Source organism: Cuculus canorus, chromosome 13 (assembly GCF_017976375.1).
Source record: "Cuculus canorus isolate bCucCan1 chromosome 13, bCucCan1.pri, whole genome shotgun sequence".
Taxonomy (NCBI): Eukaryota; Metazoa; Chordata; class Aves; order Cuculiformes; family Cuculidae; genus Cuculus; species Cuculus canorus.
Window position 1 is genome coordinate 11,699,925 of NC_071413.1, and position 17,863 is coordinate 11,717,787.

The 17,863-nt window shown below is 41.8% G+C and overlaps 1 protein-coding gene across 3 annotated transcripts in view; it reads right to left on the minus strand.

Moving 5' to 3' along the window:
• Positions 1 to 17,863, minus strand: part of ZNF423 (zinc finger protein 423) — a 230,498-nt gene that overhangs the window by 163,480 nt on the left and 49,155 nt on the right. The window lies entirely within an intron of this gene.

A 17,863-nucleotide genomic window follows, 5' to 3' on the forward strand; every position in this document is an offset into this window, starting at 1 on the left:
GATTCTCAAAGCTTTAAAAATTGGCAAGATTATTTACAGCCTGCAAAGAAAAGGCATGCGCTGAATTTTAATTTTCAATGCTCTCCTCTCCCTTCCACCTCCAAGCCCCAATATTAGTAACAACAAGAAAAAAATGCTCTAGCTGAAGACCCTCAAAGCACACGTGCACCCTAAGACGTGCGAGGTCCTGCTGAACTAACAAGAGGCACTTTGCCGGGCAGGTGAGCCTTGTGCCGTGCCGACCTAGCTGGGAGCTGACAGCACTCCATCTGACCTTCAGGTCTCTCAGATATTTTGTTATCTTCATCTGTGACTGAGCCCCCAGCATACACTCAGCAGACTGTCATAAGGGATGGGCTTGCAGCCATGTCCTCCTGACTCCAGGACATCCTCTTGGCCATGGTGTCCACCAGATACACTTAAAGCCAGTCATGCTCCATGCAGCACTGCGGCCAGCCCTCGCTTGGGCTCTCCAGAGAAGCAGTAAAGGTGAAAAAGTCCTTCTAAGTCCCTGTTGACCTCCCAGCAGGGAAAGCAGCTATTAGATATGCTGGTCACCCTGACCGGGCTTTGGTGATCAGCTGAAACAGAGATGTTGGCACCTCTTCTGCACACACGCTCCACCAACAAGGGTGATGCAGCCACAGGTTCTGCACCTGCCCCATTTCACCTGCCTCCACCAGCACTCACAAATTCCGAATATGCCCTGTTGGTAACATGGGAAAATTTGAGAAGCTAACCCATAAAGTGACACGGAACCACAGGCTCTTCCAGAAGAAGAGATCCTCCCACGCTGCACACCAGCTGAACCCTAAAGCCTGAGAGCTGCTCGAGCCCAGGAGGAGGGATATGCCACCTTGTTGGCTTAGGATGCAAACTGGGCTTTAATCTATATTAAGGAAATGCCAGCAAACACAGAGATGAATTGTTTCTAAAATTAGATCAGCACCAAAAAGATTAAGGACAACCAACGCTGAGAACACAAAACAAAGCTGAAAAATAAAATTTATTAAAGATGAAAACTAGTTACCACAAGCACTGCAATTCAGACACGTATTAGCAGGGCTCTGCTACTACTATACAGCCAGAGCACATTTTAAACCATCTTCTGCCCCGCGTATGATAACATAAATCAACCCACGTAAAATGCTCTGCAGTTTTCCATGGAGCACTCGTAATATGACGTATCCTTCAAACTGCAATGAAAATATTAATATAAGTCAATGCCTGCTTGTGGTGTATCACAGCATCCCTCTTACCAATTAACTAATCTGCACATTTTCAGGTTCTTTTACTGCTAAATTATACATAAACAAATTTCCATTAAAGGCTAGATATAATGCCCATCCTAACAAATCAGATATGCCACTTACAAAGCCCTAATGAACTTAAGGATTTGGTTATAAAAAGTATCACTCGCTAAGCTCTCCATATTGTAAGTCATCATCTGTACTGTTTATTCAATAGAATGTTGTCTACTAAACCTCATACTCTATAGACTCTTCCTTAAATAAAAATGTATTGCAATAAAAAATACGGGATTCTGGTTTTCCTTATACTGCAACTTCACCAAATAAGTTACACTTTGCTTTACTTCACATATAATTTGATGTATATATTCAAATTGCCACTTCCATTGTGTCGTATTTACTTGGCTCACCTTCTCATAGCCTCTCATCCCAGACCGCAATCACAAACATTTTAGCTCATTCAATCTTTTTAAAGCCAGTATCTCCTGCAGACTTGATAGTTAATAAATCAGAATCTCAGGTCTCTAGCTTTGTAAGACAGAAACCTATAAAAATAGTCCAAGTATATAAATCTAACTTAAAGAACCGCCACCTGCTTCCGCACCGCCTGCCAACAAAGACCTCGTAGAAGCACTTCTGAACTGACTTTGCCACAACCTGAAGAAGAAAGTTTTTAGGCAACTTCAGGGAAGTTCAAGAGACCTTCACTAACATTTTTAGCAGAAATGTTGTCTTTTGACAGTTAACCTAAACGCCAGCTGATCTGGTAAGTACACTGTGACAAATTCATCCTTGGTTTTACTCCAACACTTCGTGACTACACCAGGGATAAAGCTGTTTGACTGAGTCCAACAATAACAAATAATTTAGCACACTGCTTTAGGAAAAATAAATTGTACAATGTGAGATAAGAAAACAGATTCCCGACTGCAAAGCAAAATTCCAGAAACATTTTTCAATTCCCTGTTGAATGGGAAATCTGATCCTCTAGGCAACTTTTCAAAAGTGTCGTTGCTTGACAGAGTTGTATGGCAAATAACTCAACAGTGAATCTTGCACAAATTATTTAGCAAATGCAACACTGCTTTAAAATGAGAACTATTTTTTTCTGTTTCCAGCAAGCTGAAGGAATTTTATATGTCTGCCACGCCTCACTGTCCTTTGAATAACATGATCTTCAGATTCCTCTGCCGAGCCGCATGCTTGGTGCTTGACTTGGAGAAATGAAACACGACTGAGAAAAATCTGGGGTGTTTCTTGACCTTCGTCTCCCCTATTTTGACGACAAGCTGCCATCAGGGCACGTGGGGTGCAGGCAGTCCCGGAGCAATGTTTGTTCCTTACCCAGGGAGCAAAAGAGCCAGCAAGCACCAGGGCAGTGGTGGGAATGGGTGGTTCATACAGCAAGGAAAAGCTTCAAAAGCAGCCCAGCTGCTCCCGTGGTGAGCTCAGTTTCCCTGACGAGGACTGCAGGCCACGAGCATTCCTCAGGAATTAACTTCTGAGGAGTTCTGCTGTAGTAGTCCACCAATTTATCCTGCAATTTGCCTGCTGGCAAGCACTGCAGGAGGGTCCCAACCCATAGCAGCTGGACAGGATGGGCGCACGCAGGCATGAGCACATTGCCAATGGGCTCCGGGTCACCATGGGAGGCTAAGGCACTGCTGGTACCGGCAGCAGGAGCACGTGCGATTTTGGAGTTGGGTCTGGCTCCAAGAGAACACGTCCAGGCACTACAACACAAAGGGGCTTCTTGGTGATCAGAGCCAATGGCACCTTGGAGAATCAAGCACAGGTATGTGTATTAACTAACAGAGCTAGTTTTCAAGATGGACTTGGAGATCAGTGAACTTAATTTCATAGCAAGTAGTTTCTACCTAGATTGCTAAAAAATAATTAAAAAAAAAAAATAACAAAATAACTGACCTGCAAGGAATTAATACAGGGAAGACCTCTGCAAAGGCAGCACAGCACCACCGGCGCTCAGCTCCCAGCCGGCACCAGGACATTTGTGCACAGCACAAGGGTATGGCCAAACATCAGCAGACGGGAGCTGCTGGCACTGCATCTTAGGATAAATGATCACTAATTAATTCTAAAGGGAAGGGGAAAAAAGCCTCTACATTTCACAAAAATGTTATTAGTGATTTTCAAATGAACCTGCCATCACTAATGATGGCTTTAACAATTCTCTTGCATGAGTAAGAGAGGATACAATTTGAGAGATCGGCCTTGAAAGTACACCTTGCTCTGCCCAAAATGTAAGGAAACAGGGTTGGGGGGCATTCTGGTTTTCTTTTTCCTCTCCCCTTTCTTCCACCCCCTATAAACAGTGGAAGGTATGCAGGGCTTTACACAAGGAGAATATCTTACCCTATGACCTAAACAATCTGGACAGCAGTCAAGAATATGTTATTCTAATTGCCACTAAAGTTAACGTTGTTAACGTCTCTTATTTTTTTCAGAAAAAGCCAGTTTACGCTCTAGAAAGTTAATATTTCAAAGAGGACATATGAAGAACTGGGAGTGTTTCTGCCTGACCTGGTGGTCCAAGGAATGTGGCAAACTTGGCAAAGCTGGAAAAGCGAATTCCCAAAGGTTCAGCTTGAAAGTTCCAGTCAGTAGAAATGCTGTCTGAGCTGTGTTCAAAACAGCTCTGTTATAGGAACAACGCACTCCTAAAGCCAAATATTTGAAAACAGATTACATGTACCATGTTCAACTCAGGCCTCACTGAAGTTAAGAGCAAATTTCCACTTGCTTCACTCAGACCAGGATTTACTGCACTGCTGCCAGGCTGGCGTTGTGCTTGGAGCAAGCCCTGGCCCGCGGTGCCAGCCCGGCTGCAACGGCAGCAGCAGGCTGCTTTGGGGACCTCAGCTAGTGATGCAGCACTGAAAACACAAGAAGGTCAGAGCCACGTTGGAAGCGATGCTGATGCCTACCTACAATTTCCTCCGAGACACGGATAACACAGTGCAACACACAGGCCAGACGAATTTAAAAAGAAGCAAACCTCTCAGCTTATTTTTTCAGCTGTGGAATCAAACACAGACAGTTTAAACTTTTTATCTTATCAGCACAATACAGGGCAAGCAAATCTTTCTGTCTTTGTGCCAGTAAATTTTCGGGGGCTCTTCTTTAATTTTTTTTTTTTTAAGCCTGAAGACTTTTCGAAGCTGGGGTTTATTTTAAATCTAAGATTGCTCTGTGGAACTTACTATTTAGTGCAGGGTCATGTCTCGCTTTAAATACCTCCGGTTATGGGGCTTCCGGTAAGAGCTGTTTCTTTACAGTAGCCTGACAGTGCCAGACAGCAGTTCCTATCGCAGTAACTTCGTCACACAGAGCTACAGCCGCAGCCCAGAGTGCCCAAAGTTATGCTGTACAAACCCTCACCGAGGCACGTACACGCACATACACACGCTGCCAAGGTCTGAGAGCTGGAAGTCAAAAGGTAAAACAAAGAGGGGTAAAGAGGCATCTCCCCAATCCTCTGCCTTAGTCCATAGTAAAAACAATTAAAGTTGCTATTATAATTGCTAGAAATACTCCAGAAATACAGGACAAGTGATACAATCAACGCATCTACAATCGATGCATCTCCTGGGACTCCGCAGAGCCCTGAGGTGCCTGCCCAGGGCTCGCACCCGCCCAGGGGTGCAGCCTTCCTGCCCGCAGCCGCAGGGCCACCGCTCAGCTCCCAGGCAGAACAAAAGGAAAGGAAATTTCTTCTATAATTAGGAAGTGAGAACAAAAGAAAGAAATTACTTCAAGGAAAAGCCTAATCTAAACGTTCCTTAGAAAAGGGTGTCAAATGCCAAATTGTGGGGGAGGTCTGTACCTCTATGTGGTTTGTTACATCTTAGCGTCGTCTCTAGCACTGTCGTACAGCAAGAGAGTCCAAAGCTCTCTGTCATTTGTGGTCAAAGAAGAATGAACGGGGGCGGGGGGGAACACTAGTGTTTCAATAATTAAAACTCAAACAATCTTCCCATAGTACTGGCTTTGCCATTTACCCCCACCCTGAGATTCTTCAACATTTAAAAAAATGTCTTTTTTTAAACACTTGCATCTTGAACGCAGGTTTATGTGTGTGCTACCTCGCAATGGTCATGGGCTCTAACTTGAGCCACTGTAACCACTGCAAGAAGACCCACGCAAAGCAGCCAAAAACCTGCTCTAGCCAAGCAAACCAGGTCAGAAAGAGTAGATTGCAACCTAGGACCAGGCGCAGGTATTAAAGGCAGCTCAGTCCGCACAGCGAATCCTTGCTATGTGCATCAAGAGCAAGCAGGTTTGGTGCTCTGTCACATAGGTCTTTCACAGAGTATCAAAACACACGGGGTTAAAAAAAGGTGCCTAGCTGATAAACAAAGAGACAGAACGGATAATGCATGAAACACCACAGTATATTCACGCGATGTCAAATGGTACAGGATGACTACGTGGCAGTGCAGAGCGAATGAAGAGCAGGCTGCCCCACAATCCTGTTGACGCTCCATCGTTGCATAGCAGCTCCTTAAAGGCTGAAGAGATCCGTGCATCAGATTTTGCCTTCCCTCAATGAGAGGAAAAAACAATCATAATACAAAAAAAATTATTTGATCCAGCATGTAGTTAATGGTGTTGGCCTCCTAAGACTTACAACTTAATAAAATTGATCTCACTGCAGTACTGTAATGAAGAACAGTAGGATAAGGCTACCCTTGAACCATGAAAATTGTATATTGTTACCTCCTCATGCCCTCCTAGGGCTATGGCCGCTGCAGCCTCTCCAAGCTGTCATTTGTCTGACTCTGACAGCAGATTTCACCGACAAGCGGCAATGGTGGCTACGAGAGCTTCTTTTGGAAAGGCAAGGGAAGACGGAGAGTGCACAGTGCTGCGTATCTCTCTGGATAAAAACTCACAGGATAAAGCCACAGATTATACTAATAATAGAGTTTTCTGCGAAATGTGTTAACAATAAGATATACAGAAGTCAGAGACGTTAGGAATCAGAGATTATAACATTTCACAACAGAGCCTTATTACAAGCCAGCATGTATTAAAGCATTTTAATTTCTAAGTTCTCAGCATTATTCTTTAGCATAGCAAAGAAAAACTATTTTGGTAGGGTACTGCACCTCCTTCGACATGAGCTTGTACACGTGCTTTAAGAGAATGGGGTTCCAAGCTAAACACCCAGTAATAACTAGCTAACTGCTGCTGCTGCCTGCCTCTGCCAGCACTGCACTGCTTACAGAACTGTTAATAACAGCCCTGAACCCCTCCAACATCCACCCCGCAGCATCCTTCTATTAACTTACTCGCACCAACATCTCACAGGGTAAAGGTTCAAACTTACTTCACTGATGGGATACGATTTCCACAAATTAGCAGCTACAATGCTTAAGAAAACCATAAGTGGCTACCTTGAATCTAAAGGCACGGAAAGAGCTAGCAGGAACCTGCGGCAGAGGACTGGCACCTCAACGCACCTTCCTTTGCTGTAGCACAGTCAGAGACATCACATGCAGAACAGACGATGCACGCAGCTTGCTGCCTTGTTTTCATCTGAGCCCACCTATATGTATACGTGGTCATCTCTGTATGGTACAGAGCTATACCATTCATATGAATGAGGTCCAACACTGTCTGTAACTGTTTTTATTTAACAAATTAAGAAAATCAACTACAATCAGCTGCAAAATAGTTCCCTCCTGAGCCGACGCACAGCTGCATACGGTGCTGCCAACATTCAAAGCAGTTCTGCAGATCAGTTTCTAAAAGGCTGTTGAGGATCTTTGACATTTTTGCTTTCACATCTTCTGCCAACATATAACGGGTTCCTCTAAGCACTGACATGATCTTCGGGATCTCTTCACCATCAGCTTCAGTCAATAATTGAAGAGTTTTCATCATGGATTTCTCCAGTTTCACAAAAAAACTTGATTTTAACTCACTGTTCACTCTTGTACACGTACACTCTCTGACCAAGGGTAGGAAAACGTCTAGATTTGAACAGGCAACCACTCATACTGAGTGAAGCAATCAAGAACATATCCTACACTCATCTCTTTGCCTCTCCCCTTCCGCTCTTGGTTCCAGAGCTATAGGGTTAATCTTATTTTTCTTGTGTTGGACCTTGTCTATATCTATATATGGTGTCTATATCTATATATGGTGTAATTTCCCGTTTTCTCCAATGAAACCAGGATGTTGTCCTGTGTTTTTCTGTCTCCATGCAAATCCAAGCTCGCTGCTGGTATGTGCATAGTAACTACCAGAACATAATTATTACATAGACAGTCACGGCTCCACGTTCTCTAAACCAATGTAACTATCTACATCCAGCATCTGACCTGAAATCCACTGGCTTTGCTCAGTCATCGAATTTTATATCATGCTCATGTACACCAACTCACCTACAGCCCCGTTTTTCTTGAATTTCAAGAATTCCATAGTATCCTTTAGTCAACATGCTAGAGAAACCTTTTATTAAATGCTGCTAATTTTTTTATTGATCAAACTGTGAGCCATTTCATTTTCCATTATAGCGGAAATCTCCTATAGGACCACTCAGATTAAGTTTCTTTATTCTGTCTCTAGTAGCATGCCACTTCTAATCAGTTTTTAGTTTCATTATTGCTTAAAAATTAGAAAGCAGTTTCTCTGTTCTTTATTGCTTCTTTTAAGTTTAGTTACTGAAGAGTTATTAAACTTGGAAAATACACAGACAGGCGTAACGTGCTAAATAAATCCCTCACTGTCTCACACCAACTTTAACATTAGCTTTTTTTATAATTTTTAGGTTTATTTTCACTGAAAGACTGCTTGTAATTATTACTCATGTTCTCCCCAAACACTTATGTTACTAAAGTGTGAAATGTCTTCTAAAACAAAGACAGTTCTCTGGGAAGTAATTACAAAAATGCATTCAGGGGCAATAATTTTATATTAACTGTCAGCAGCATACATCTTCTGAAAAGGCACTTGTTATGAAGGAATAATTTGTGTGGAATTTGAAGGCACAGAAGGCAAAGGAAAACCGGAGAAACACATTAAACTGAAACTCCAGCTCCCTCATCAAGGGTCAGTTTATGTTTAAATCATTACCTTGAAGGCAACCCCACACCTTCCAAAGAGTCTATTAGAAAGACAATTTCAATTTATCACAAATTGGACACAGTCTTCGGGTTTTAGTGTGGAACAATTTACATCCCTTTCTAAAGAAATTTCTGAGCAGCTAATAAAACAGGTATATCTGGAAATTATGAGCTTCCATTAACCTTTCACTGATGACACTAAAAATACTTGCTAATGATTTATGAGTAGTAACAAAAATAGCGGCTTCAAAACTGACCAGGCACATTAAAGAGAGCTCTGTGTCTGTAACAGATACAAGAAAAGATTTAATGAATATTTTATAGTAACTTTTAGCCTGTGGGCTAATCTCCCAGTCCTTAGGAAGGCAAAATGCCCAGTGAAATTAAAACTTTAAGAAAAGATGAAACCCAGCAACAGTCATTAAGCATCACATCACTTCAAAAAGGGGCTTCTTTTAAAAATCAGGTATCATAAAAATACCACCAAACAGTAAAAATTCCTCTTCATCATACCTGCAGGTAATGTTTCAGCCTTTCTAGTGTTTTTACTGAAATGATTTAGATGTTACTATGTTACATGACAGATGCATTTATGCTCTGAAAAGCAGACAAAGAGCTAAGTTATTATTATTTATTTGCATGCAAGCAGCAGTGGGATTGTACGTTACAGTGCTAACAGCACACAGTGTTTATCAGCTCTTCAGCGTCTGGCAACTTGTTTAATGGTATAAAATATGGGATGTAAACACTTCCCCACCACAAAAAGCGCTGTAAGTGAATTTTAGAGAAAGCAACAAAAGGTAGAGAGCAGAGAAGTCCAGAGCATGCCGAGCGTTGGGTTATCCAAACACCACCCGACTCGAGGATGCTGCCCAGTTACCGATCTCGCCCCCCAAGGGGATCCTCTCCAGTGGGGCTGGGGAGTAGGCACCCAACACCCCTGGCAGAGCTGCAAGGACAGCAGCACCTCGCCTTTACGCTGGGCTCTCCTCCTTGGAAAATAAAGGCTCAAAACCCAGGGGGAAGGGTTCAGTGGGCTGCGGTGGGCTGTGGCAGCAGCAGGGCCTGGTGGTTCGTTAGCAGATGGTGGAGGAAAGGAAGAAGGCACCTCTCCTCTGTGCGTCTGACCTGCAAAGCACAGCCTGTATCAGAGCAGAACATCACAGTTCTAGAAGGGTCCTCTCGTTTTCTACCATGGCTCATTCCTGCTCCGTTTGCTACCGGGGATAATCCACATCCAAGTGCAGACAGCAGCTACCGCCACCTTTTCACAATATCAACACTTGACACTTCTTCTGATATCAAACAGTGATTTGCTTTGTAGATCTCTGTGGCATTCAAACCAAATAGTGTGTTTGCACACAGCTATTCAAACTCCTCCACCACCATCCAAAGAAAACACTCATCCACTTACTCAAGATACGTAATAGCTGTGCAATGGATTATCTGTCTCGGGAAACAAGATGTTATTGTCCACTTTCAGATTCTCAAGGTGCATCTGAATGGAGGTAACTGCCACCTTCAGTACCAATAATGAGATACAAATCAAAACGGATCTAGAATTCATTTATATGCACAAGGAAATTAGTATGCAGCAAGTATTAACTTCAAAGTGCAGTGCACTCTTCATAAAAACATACTCTCACTCTTTGAGACACAACTGTTAAAAAATACGGACCAATGCAATCTAATGAAACCCACGTAAATTTTCAGCACAAAAAATGGCACTTTACTTTTCTTTAGCTATATTAATATTTTAATAATGCTCAACTTTCGAGTCTCTGTTGAAGACAAGTGTCCTGTTGCCAGCAGTTCCACGGAATCCCACTCACATCTAACATAGAATATCTTAATCATACTTTAATGCATAGGCATGACAAAAACTTTTTTGTTTTTTACAGAAATAGAATGAATGGTTTTTGGTTTTTTTTGGTTTTTTTTTTTTTTTTACTTTAAGGTAAAGCCAGATATGCGCAAAACTTAAATCTATAGCTCCCTAAACAGACAGAAAATTTGGAAGACTTAATAAAATTCACATGTGGCTTGTTATTGCAGCTGCATATCAAACGCAAAAATAAGGTATTGACTGGTTCTGCTCAGAATGGCAGCTGCTGGAACTCGTTATTTAAAAAAAACTGTTGATTTTTAAAGAAAGAAAAATTACTGATGATGTAATTTACCATAAGTGACAAATGTGACTACCTATTTCAGTGTTTGAATCCTCTCTGCCTAATTAAAAATGAAGATTCCTTTATGGTTCCTCTATAAGGTGCAGGAGTTTGAACTGTCCTTTCTGTAGGTCAGTTCTGGCCACCAAGAGATTCACGTCCTCGGTGTGTAACAACCTGTCATGTACACACATGGACCGAGATGTAACAGGAAAGCAGAGCAAGACCTCAATACAAAATACCCTCATATGCCTCTGAATATATTTCTGTTCAAAATGCATTTTTCTTATGCTTAGGATATAGATTTGTTTAAAAACCATGCTGAAAGGAAAGCTTCATGACTCAATCCTACCGGGTCTTACAGCGTTTGCATTCATATTTTTTGCCTCTAAAAATCCAAAAACAGTAGGTCTGAAGGGGGGAAGAGCCATAGCAAACAGTCCGGAACCAAGGGGTGGAATCCAAATAGCAGGAAAAGATAGAACAACAGAGGGGAAAATGTCTTAGGACAGGAAGAAGAATACACTTAGGCAAATTAGACAAAGCCATAATTATTTCACTGACCTTCTCACGGGTCTTGGGTTTGCTCAGAACCTGCTTGGATTGTTTTCCAGCAGGAATGACAAATGTGTGGCTGAAGGAGCATGAAGGGGACCCTCTTCTGCGATAACTGTGCCTGGAAGTCTTCAAAACTGTGATTATGGACCTGAGAGATTTCTGCGGGGTTGAGTTCATGCAGTTAGTTTCTTGGGTAAAACTGCTGTTTATATCCAGGGTACAGAAGGTTGGACCTGGACCACAACCTCATTGTGGGTTTTACAGTCTGATCAAATACCAAACATCGTCTTGGAGGGAAAAAGCTCACTGGCTTTCTCTCTACAAACCTGTCTTGCTTTGGAAAAACAGGTTCTTCAAATGTGCCTAAGGAAAAAGCCACGTTTTCCCAAGTGCATGCACGTGTCTCTCTGCTACCAGTTACTGCGGGCTGAGGCTTCCGTCTCCGCTGCACGGGAGCCCTCCAAGCAGGGCACTGCCTGCAGAGCAAACAGAAATTGGGAAAACAGTACCTTACACTGCTCCAGCCGGAGCTGACAGGGACAACTGTAGGCAGTCCAAGCGATTCAGGAGCCGAATATACAGTGAATGTCAGTGGACTGTAGCAAAAACCCATGAAACTGGAAATTAAGGACCCACACATCTAAACGGCTTCAGAAGAACAGAGCTTACAACCTTTCAGAAACATCACGCCCAGGTCTCATTATGTTTGTACATCTCAGCACGAACAGCACCAGGCTGGGCACGGCGTCTTGGTGCAGGTATTCAGCGCAAGAATTCAGTTAATGAACGTGAAAAAAGACAACTGATTCTCAACCAGAAAAGAAAGAAGAAAGTCATTTTACGCAACACGGACAAAGGTATTTAACAGGTGGCCGAGTTATTAGAGAAGCATCAGAAGCTGCAAAAAGCATTACCTTCTGCACGGCCACGTCCAGCGCCTGCTCCTCAAACACACTCCTCTCCTACCCAGCAGAGACACCAAGGAGAATACAGGCTGACAAGCAAACAAAATCAACAGAGCAATGTAGACATTTTCATGCCTGTTTCTGCTCGATCTCTCTACCCTAGGTTTAAAACATGATGCGATTTTTGGCTGTGGGCTCAGTTAACTTTCAGTTTATGTTTAAAATGAGCCCACATGCAAAAATTAATGTACCTCAAATTTCTTTTCTTAATACCAAACTCCAAAGTCCTACGCATTTCACTTGACAAAGCCATTAATTCAGTAATTTCACATAATTAAATCGAGCAAAGCAGAGTATTTAAATTGGAGCTAAGTGAAATAAACTTCTGCGCAGCTCACGCTGTTAGAATTGTGCTGCACGCTATTCTGCTGCTGCTCATTTATTAATTTGGGATCAGTCGAAACGTGACATCACGTAATAAGGAATGCATTGGCTTCAACAGCATTAGAAATAAAATAAAAAATAAAAATCCAAGGACAGTGAATCAATCACCAAATGAAATAAATTAATCCCTCTGAACAAGCCCTGAGAAGAGAGCTTCCACACCCGGCTGAAACCATCACTCAGATTTGTACTTTCCCCACAGTACCTAACTTCTGGTTAGAGGTTTTCAGCTATTTATTCCTGGAATAAGAAGTGAACTGCACCAGTCCTCCAGCGTGGTGATCCTTTTAGCAGTGCTAACACTTTTTCTCCTAACATCTTCCTGCATTCTTTCTTCTAGCCCTATGTGGCAAAGGAAGTGTGAAAAGACATTTAAAAGAGTTAAAGCTAAAATGAGTTTAAAGTCTTGTCTCCTCTCATTCAGCAGGTCTCGGGTGTCGGAGCAGGAGACAGCAGTGTGGTACATGGCATCAGAGAACCAACAGAGCCCTCAGAGCTACTGTGAGGATGATGCATGGTAAAAAAAAAAAAAAGGACAGATAAAACCCTAAGTATGGATTTTTGCTGGCAAATGAGTAATAAAGGAGAAGAAATTAAGATGGCAAATAATCTAAATAGTGGAAATACTTCATGTAATTAATGAAAGTCTCTCCAGAATATAGCGGTGTTTTTTTCCCTTTCCATCGGTGCTTTGTGCTTCTCAAGTTTCTTATGAACTGTCTTAATTGGCCTCTTCCAGATACGCTGAAAGTTCCTCCACTTCTTCCTTGGCCTCAAAGGACACCTGTGAAAGGTGCACCTCTGGACTGCTCATGATAACCCTCACCAGATACAGCTCGTAATGACCTGCTCCCACTAATGAAAAAGTGGGGGGGGGGATATGGGGGAGATATTGTTGCTGTTGTAATTAAGCTTGTGAAGAGTTTAGCTGGAGAGAAATTAGATTTATTTACATGCTGCTCTGTTGCTGATGAAGCACCAGCTATTTGGGAGAGCTTCTAATTAACCCTAATTTAGTTGATATGCTCTTTAGCAGCCCCATTCCCTGTGTACTTCGCACTAGGTAAAAAGCAATAATATAACAAAATTATCCATCTTCAAAAGGCACCTTTCTTTGTGGAGGCCCAGTCTCAATTCTTTTCCTTAAATTATTGAAGTTGCAATTTAGTTGTTGACAAGTAGGAAGACACACACTTCAGAACTTCACCTACAAACCAGCCTTTTCAATATACAACCGCCGCGGCTCTGGCATGCCCTTGTCTCCCAGCCCCACGGCTGATGCAGAGAAGGGGGTTCGGGGTTTGCTTTGGACCCTTCCACCCAAATTACAGCTACCGCAGCCGGGAGTCTGTTTTAGAAATGCTTCCAACATCCTACATCCTCAGCCAAATTATGCAGTCTGGCCACAATATTCATTAGGTAGATAAGGTTTTAAAATATTTCTTTACAGTATCAAGCTAAGAATTACTTAACTCTTATATGTGATCTCTCATTGAATAGTTCACTGATGGCTCTGCCACGCTTCCAGTGCCGGTGGTGTATCTGTGGGTTTTTCTTTGCAACTCAGAAAGACAATTAAAATACAACAGGCTTACAACCTCAGTAATTCAATTCACTAGTTCTTATAAACCATTCTGGAGGAAGAGCAACAACAAACCTTATTTCAATTTCACACATAAAACACCGTAAACACAGAGTACAACTTTTTGGAAGTAAGGATAAGAACTAGAACACAATTTAATTCTGTTAACAGAGGTATCTATGCCAACTCGCCACAACACAAGCCCAGAGAGGCAAAGAGCATTTGCAGAGGTGCTATTCCTCATGTCTTCAACACGGCAACTGTCTGCACAAACAATAAAGCAACAAATGAAGAAAAACTATGGATTTACACAACATCCTGTCCAGAAAATGTTTCACCAATCGGTCTATTGGTTAACTTGTGCAAGACTTAGCCTGAAATTCACCTTGATTATTTTTACTGTCCAATCTTTTTTTCATAAGATTATAGACCAAATGCTGCTCTCGGTTGTACCTGCCTCACTCTGTTGATCTTGCATAGGCTTCCTGAATGTTACTGTGGAAAGCTGGCAATGAATGTATTGTTTAATACCATCAAGGAAGAGAAGCCAAATGTTTTCTTTACACAGAACATTTCTCATTCATTTAACAGGATAAATGATCATCTGGACTTGTGTGCTAAACACAAAGAGCCTAATATGTATTCCTATCAACGTTTAAGTTACAGTTTTCTCAATTTCCGTAGGGGACACATGTTCTGTACAAATTAATGACAGCGTTACAAACTGACCATTTTTCTGCAAATATAACATACTCTATTAAATCAACAATGCAAAATTGAAGTACTCCCTATTGCTGCTGAAAGGACAGACTACGTACAACTTTTCTGACTATTGTCAAAATTACGAGGAGCAAGACTTCTATTCAGAATGCCCTCTTCAAAACTACTCAGTATAAAATAGCTTTGAAACTTTTAAAGGAACTTTACAATAAGGAAAAAGGCAATGATCTTTCTGTTGCTGCAGTTGTATCTCCTCAGTGCATCAGGAAGAACACTTGACATGGCCTTTCTTGGGGCAAGGCTAACTCAAGTCCAAGTTACGCATTTCTTTTAACAAAACCCAAAAGTGAAATCAAGTAAAGATAGAACTAATCAGTCCTTCAAAATGATACATTTATAACCTGCAAAAAGATCTGATTTAAGTCTTCGAACACAAAATAGTTCTTTGATTTTATTTCTGCAGATGGAAACAATCACTACGTTCATTTGTGTTCAGTTATCTGACAAAATCAGGGCACAGGAATTTAGTGTCAATTAAATTTAAGTCACCTATAGAACCCGTTCAAGCTAAGTAATACCAATAAGCCCAAGTCTACGCTGTGCCAAGCTCCGAGGGTTCCAAAACCCCTCTCAATTAAACAAGACCATCAGAAAGACATCACTCCTCCTCCCAAGGACTTTCTTAAGGGGCTGCATGTGAGCTGTGAGTCCTTCACTCACCTCCAAATGCTCTTTTCTGCTAAAGATTCACATAAATGAAGATTAAATATACACAGCTGGAGCAACAAACCTAAATTTCAGACCATTATGGTAGGACTTTTTTCTGCCAGGCTGCTTCAAGTCGCCCCCAGCTCATCACACCCACAGAGACAGACGACTGCCAAGCGCCTTCCCACTGTATTTCACTCAAATTGAAAATCCTCTCTAGCTTTGGTTCAAACAACGGTCAGAGCATTAAAATATATACACACGCTATACCAAGAGTCTTACCATGTCAGTGGTTCTTTATCCAAGTGAAAGCTTCCAACCAAGAGGGAAGAAATTTGCCTACAAGATCCCTCCATTCTATGCTAGCAAACAATTCGTTTCAGAAATACTGTGGCTTTCAACGTTAAGGTGTTCAGAGGGGAAAGTGTGGGATGAGGTAGGATGTGAAATCCCATCATCTCACTGCAAGGAGAAGGGCTGTAAAACATCTTGACTTTTCCTTCTAGAGTTTCAATGGGTTTACTACAAAAATGTAACAGCGGAGTCACTAACTAGAATGCTCAAGTTTAAGAAAAAGCACGTTTTCTTTAGTTATAATGATGCAATAAAATTTCACAGCTCTCAAAAGTACCTTTTGAGTTTGAAACACAAAAGTTACGCTTGCGTATCAGTTTATTTGTAAAACAAACTTATCCCTGCTGCAGGAGCCTGGAATATGACAGCTCAGAGTTGTGGCTCTTCCCTTCTCTGAAGAAAAATAAGCCATTCCCCGAACAAAGTGCCTGCAAGTTTCAATCCAGCAACAAAGGTGCTGAACTTCCCATATCTAGAAAATTATGGCAGGAAAACATTGCACAGAATCACTTCAAAATGCTTCAAAGCTTCCACCAACAGTGGTTATTTCCAGCCAAATCACCATGCTGCTGCTTAAATAGCACTAAGGTCAAGGATTCCTTCTTTAACAGTCACAAACCGCCAACTTATCCTCGAGGAAACACCAAGCTAAAACGCATACATCTAAATCCACACATTGTTCAGTAGCATTACAAGTAATGTCATCCTGATTTACATGTTTACATTTTTATCGCCAGTTGATTTACACCTTCTGAAGGAGATGCTTCGAACAGGAGGTGTCCCTTCCTTCTCCCCTTATCCCTGTGCTCCCGCTTCATTACAACCCCAGCACTGTTGTCAAAATGAGATATTGCCTCATTTTGGGTACTGTGCCCTTGAAGGCACCTTATTAGAAAAGACCATTTCTTAATTAACATTTTTGATCTTTAATCTATTACGCATCCCTTTAATCCCATACGGAGGAGCTTTTGGCCCACTTCTGCGGCATGGCAGTGGGAGGCAATAGGCTGGCAATTTGTGCTGAGGGCTCTCTCCCAGCTGGGCTCCAGCGTGGCCGGCTGCAGGGCTGGCTCTGCTCTGGCTGGTCAGCAGCACACATTCCCATTTATTATTTTATTGCAATTTTTTTTAAATAAAGATTTTAGAGAGCCCCCACTTACAGATGAGATCAGACTTCAGCAAGTGGCTGTCAAGCTCTTGAACTAACCAGCAAAACTCTAAGTGGGAGATTTAGTGGATCACCAACATGTAAAATGTTAAGGAAAGTACAATGTTAAGTCCCTTACATCATTTTACTTGCAAATAATTACAGCAATTACAATGTGCTAACTGGCAATTAACATTACAGGCTTCACAACTCACCAGAATTTTTTAAAACACGCTGTGGCCCTATGTAAATTGTCTCTTTGGTACTTCTGATTTGGTGGCTGTACTAGCTAATGGCTACACATTAGCTCAGCAGATCTCAGAACAGAATTGTCCACGTGCCAGATAATTTAATTAGAGGCTTGATCTTGTCAGAGCTTTATGCAACACAGACAGTGTTTCCAAGCAAAGCGTGCAGGTTTTTTCCTTTCTCCTTTGTGTTTTGTGACTGTCTAATAATTTCTACTAACAAACACCAAAGCCATCCAAGGGAGAAAGGAGGCACGGTGAGGAAAACACGCAAGCAGGCAGGCTCTTCAGTCCTAGGCATGATGAATTCAAAAGCACGTAGAACAAGGCGCATCGAGCACCTCTTCCATGCACACCCCAATCTATTGCCAGGTCTCTGCACACATCTATTAAATCTTCATCACGCTGTTACTCAGCCCCAAGAAAGACAAAGGTCGCTTGTCTCCAAGTGAGAGCCATAGGGTATCTCAAATCTCATTATAAATGGTCCCATTTAACAGTTTTCTCATTTGAATCTACACACAACAAATACAAGATTATGAGATGAGCTTGGTTTATTTTGACAATGACATCATGCTTCCTTGTAGTGAGACCAGAAAGAGGCTATTTTAGATGCTGAAGGACAGAAATACAAATGTATCTTCTTTTATGGGAAAATTTATGCTATATTAACCTTCTAAAAAATCAA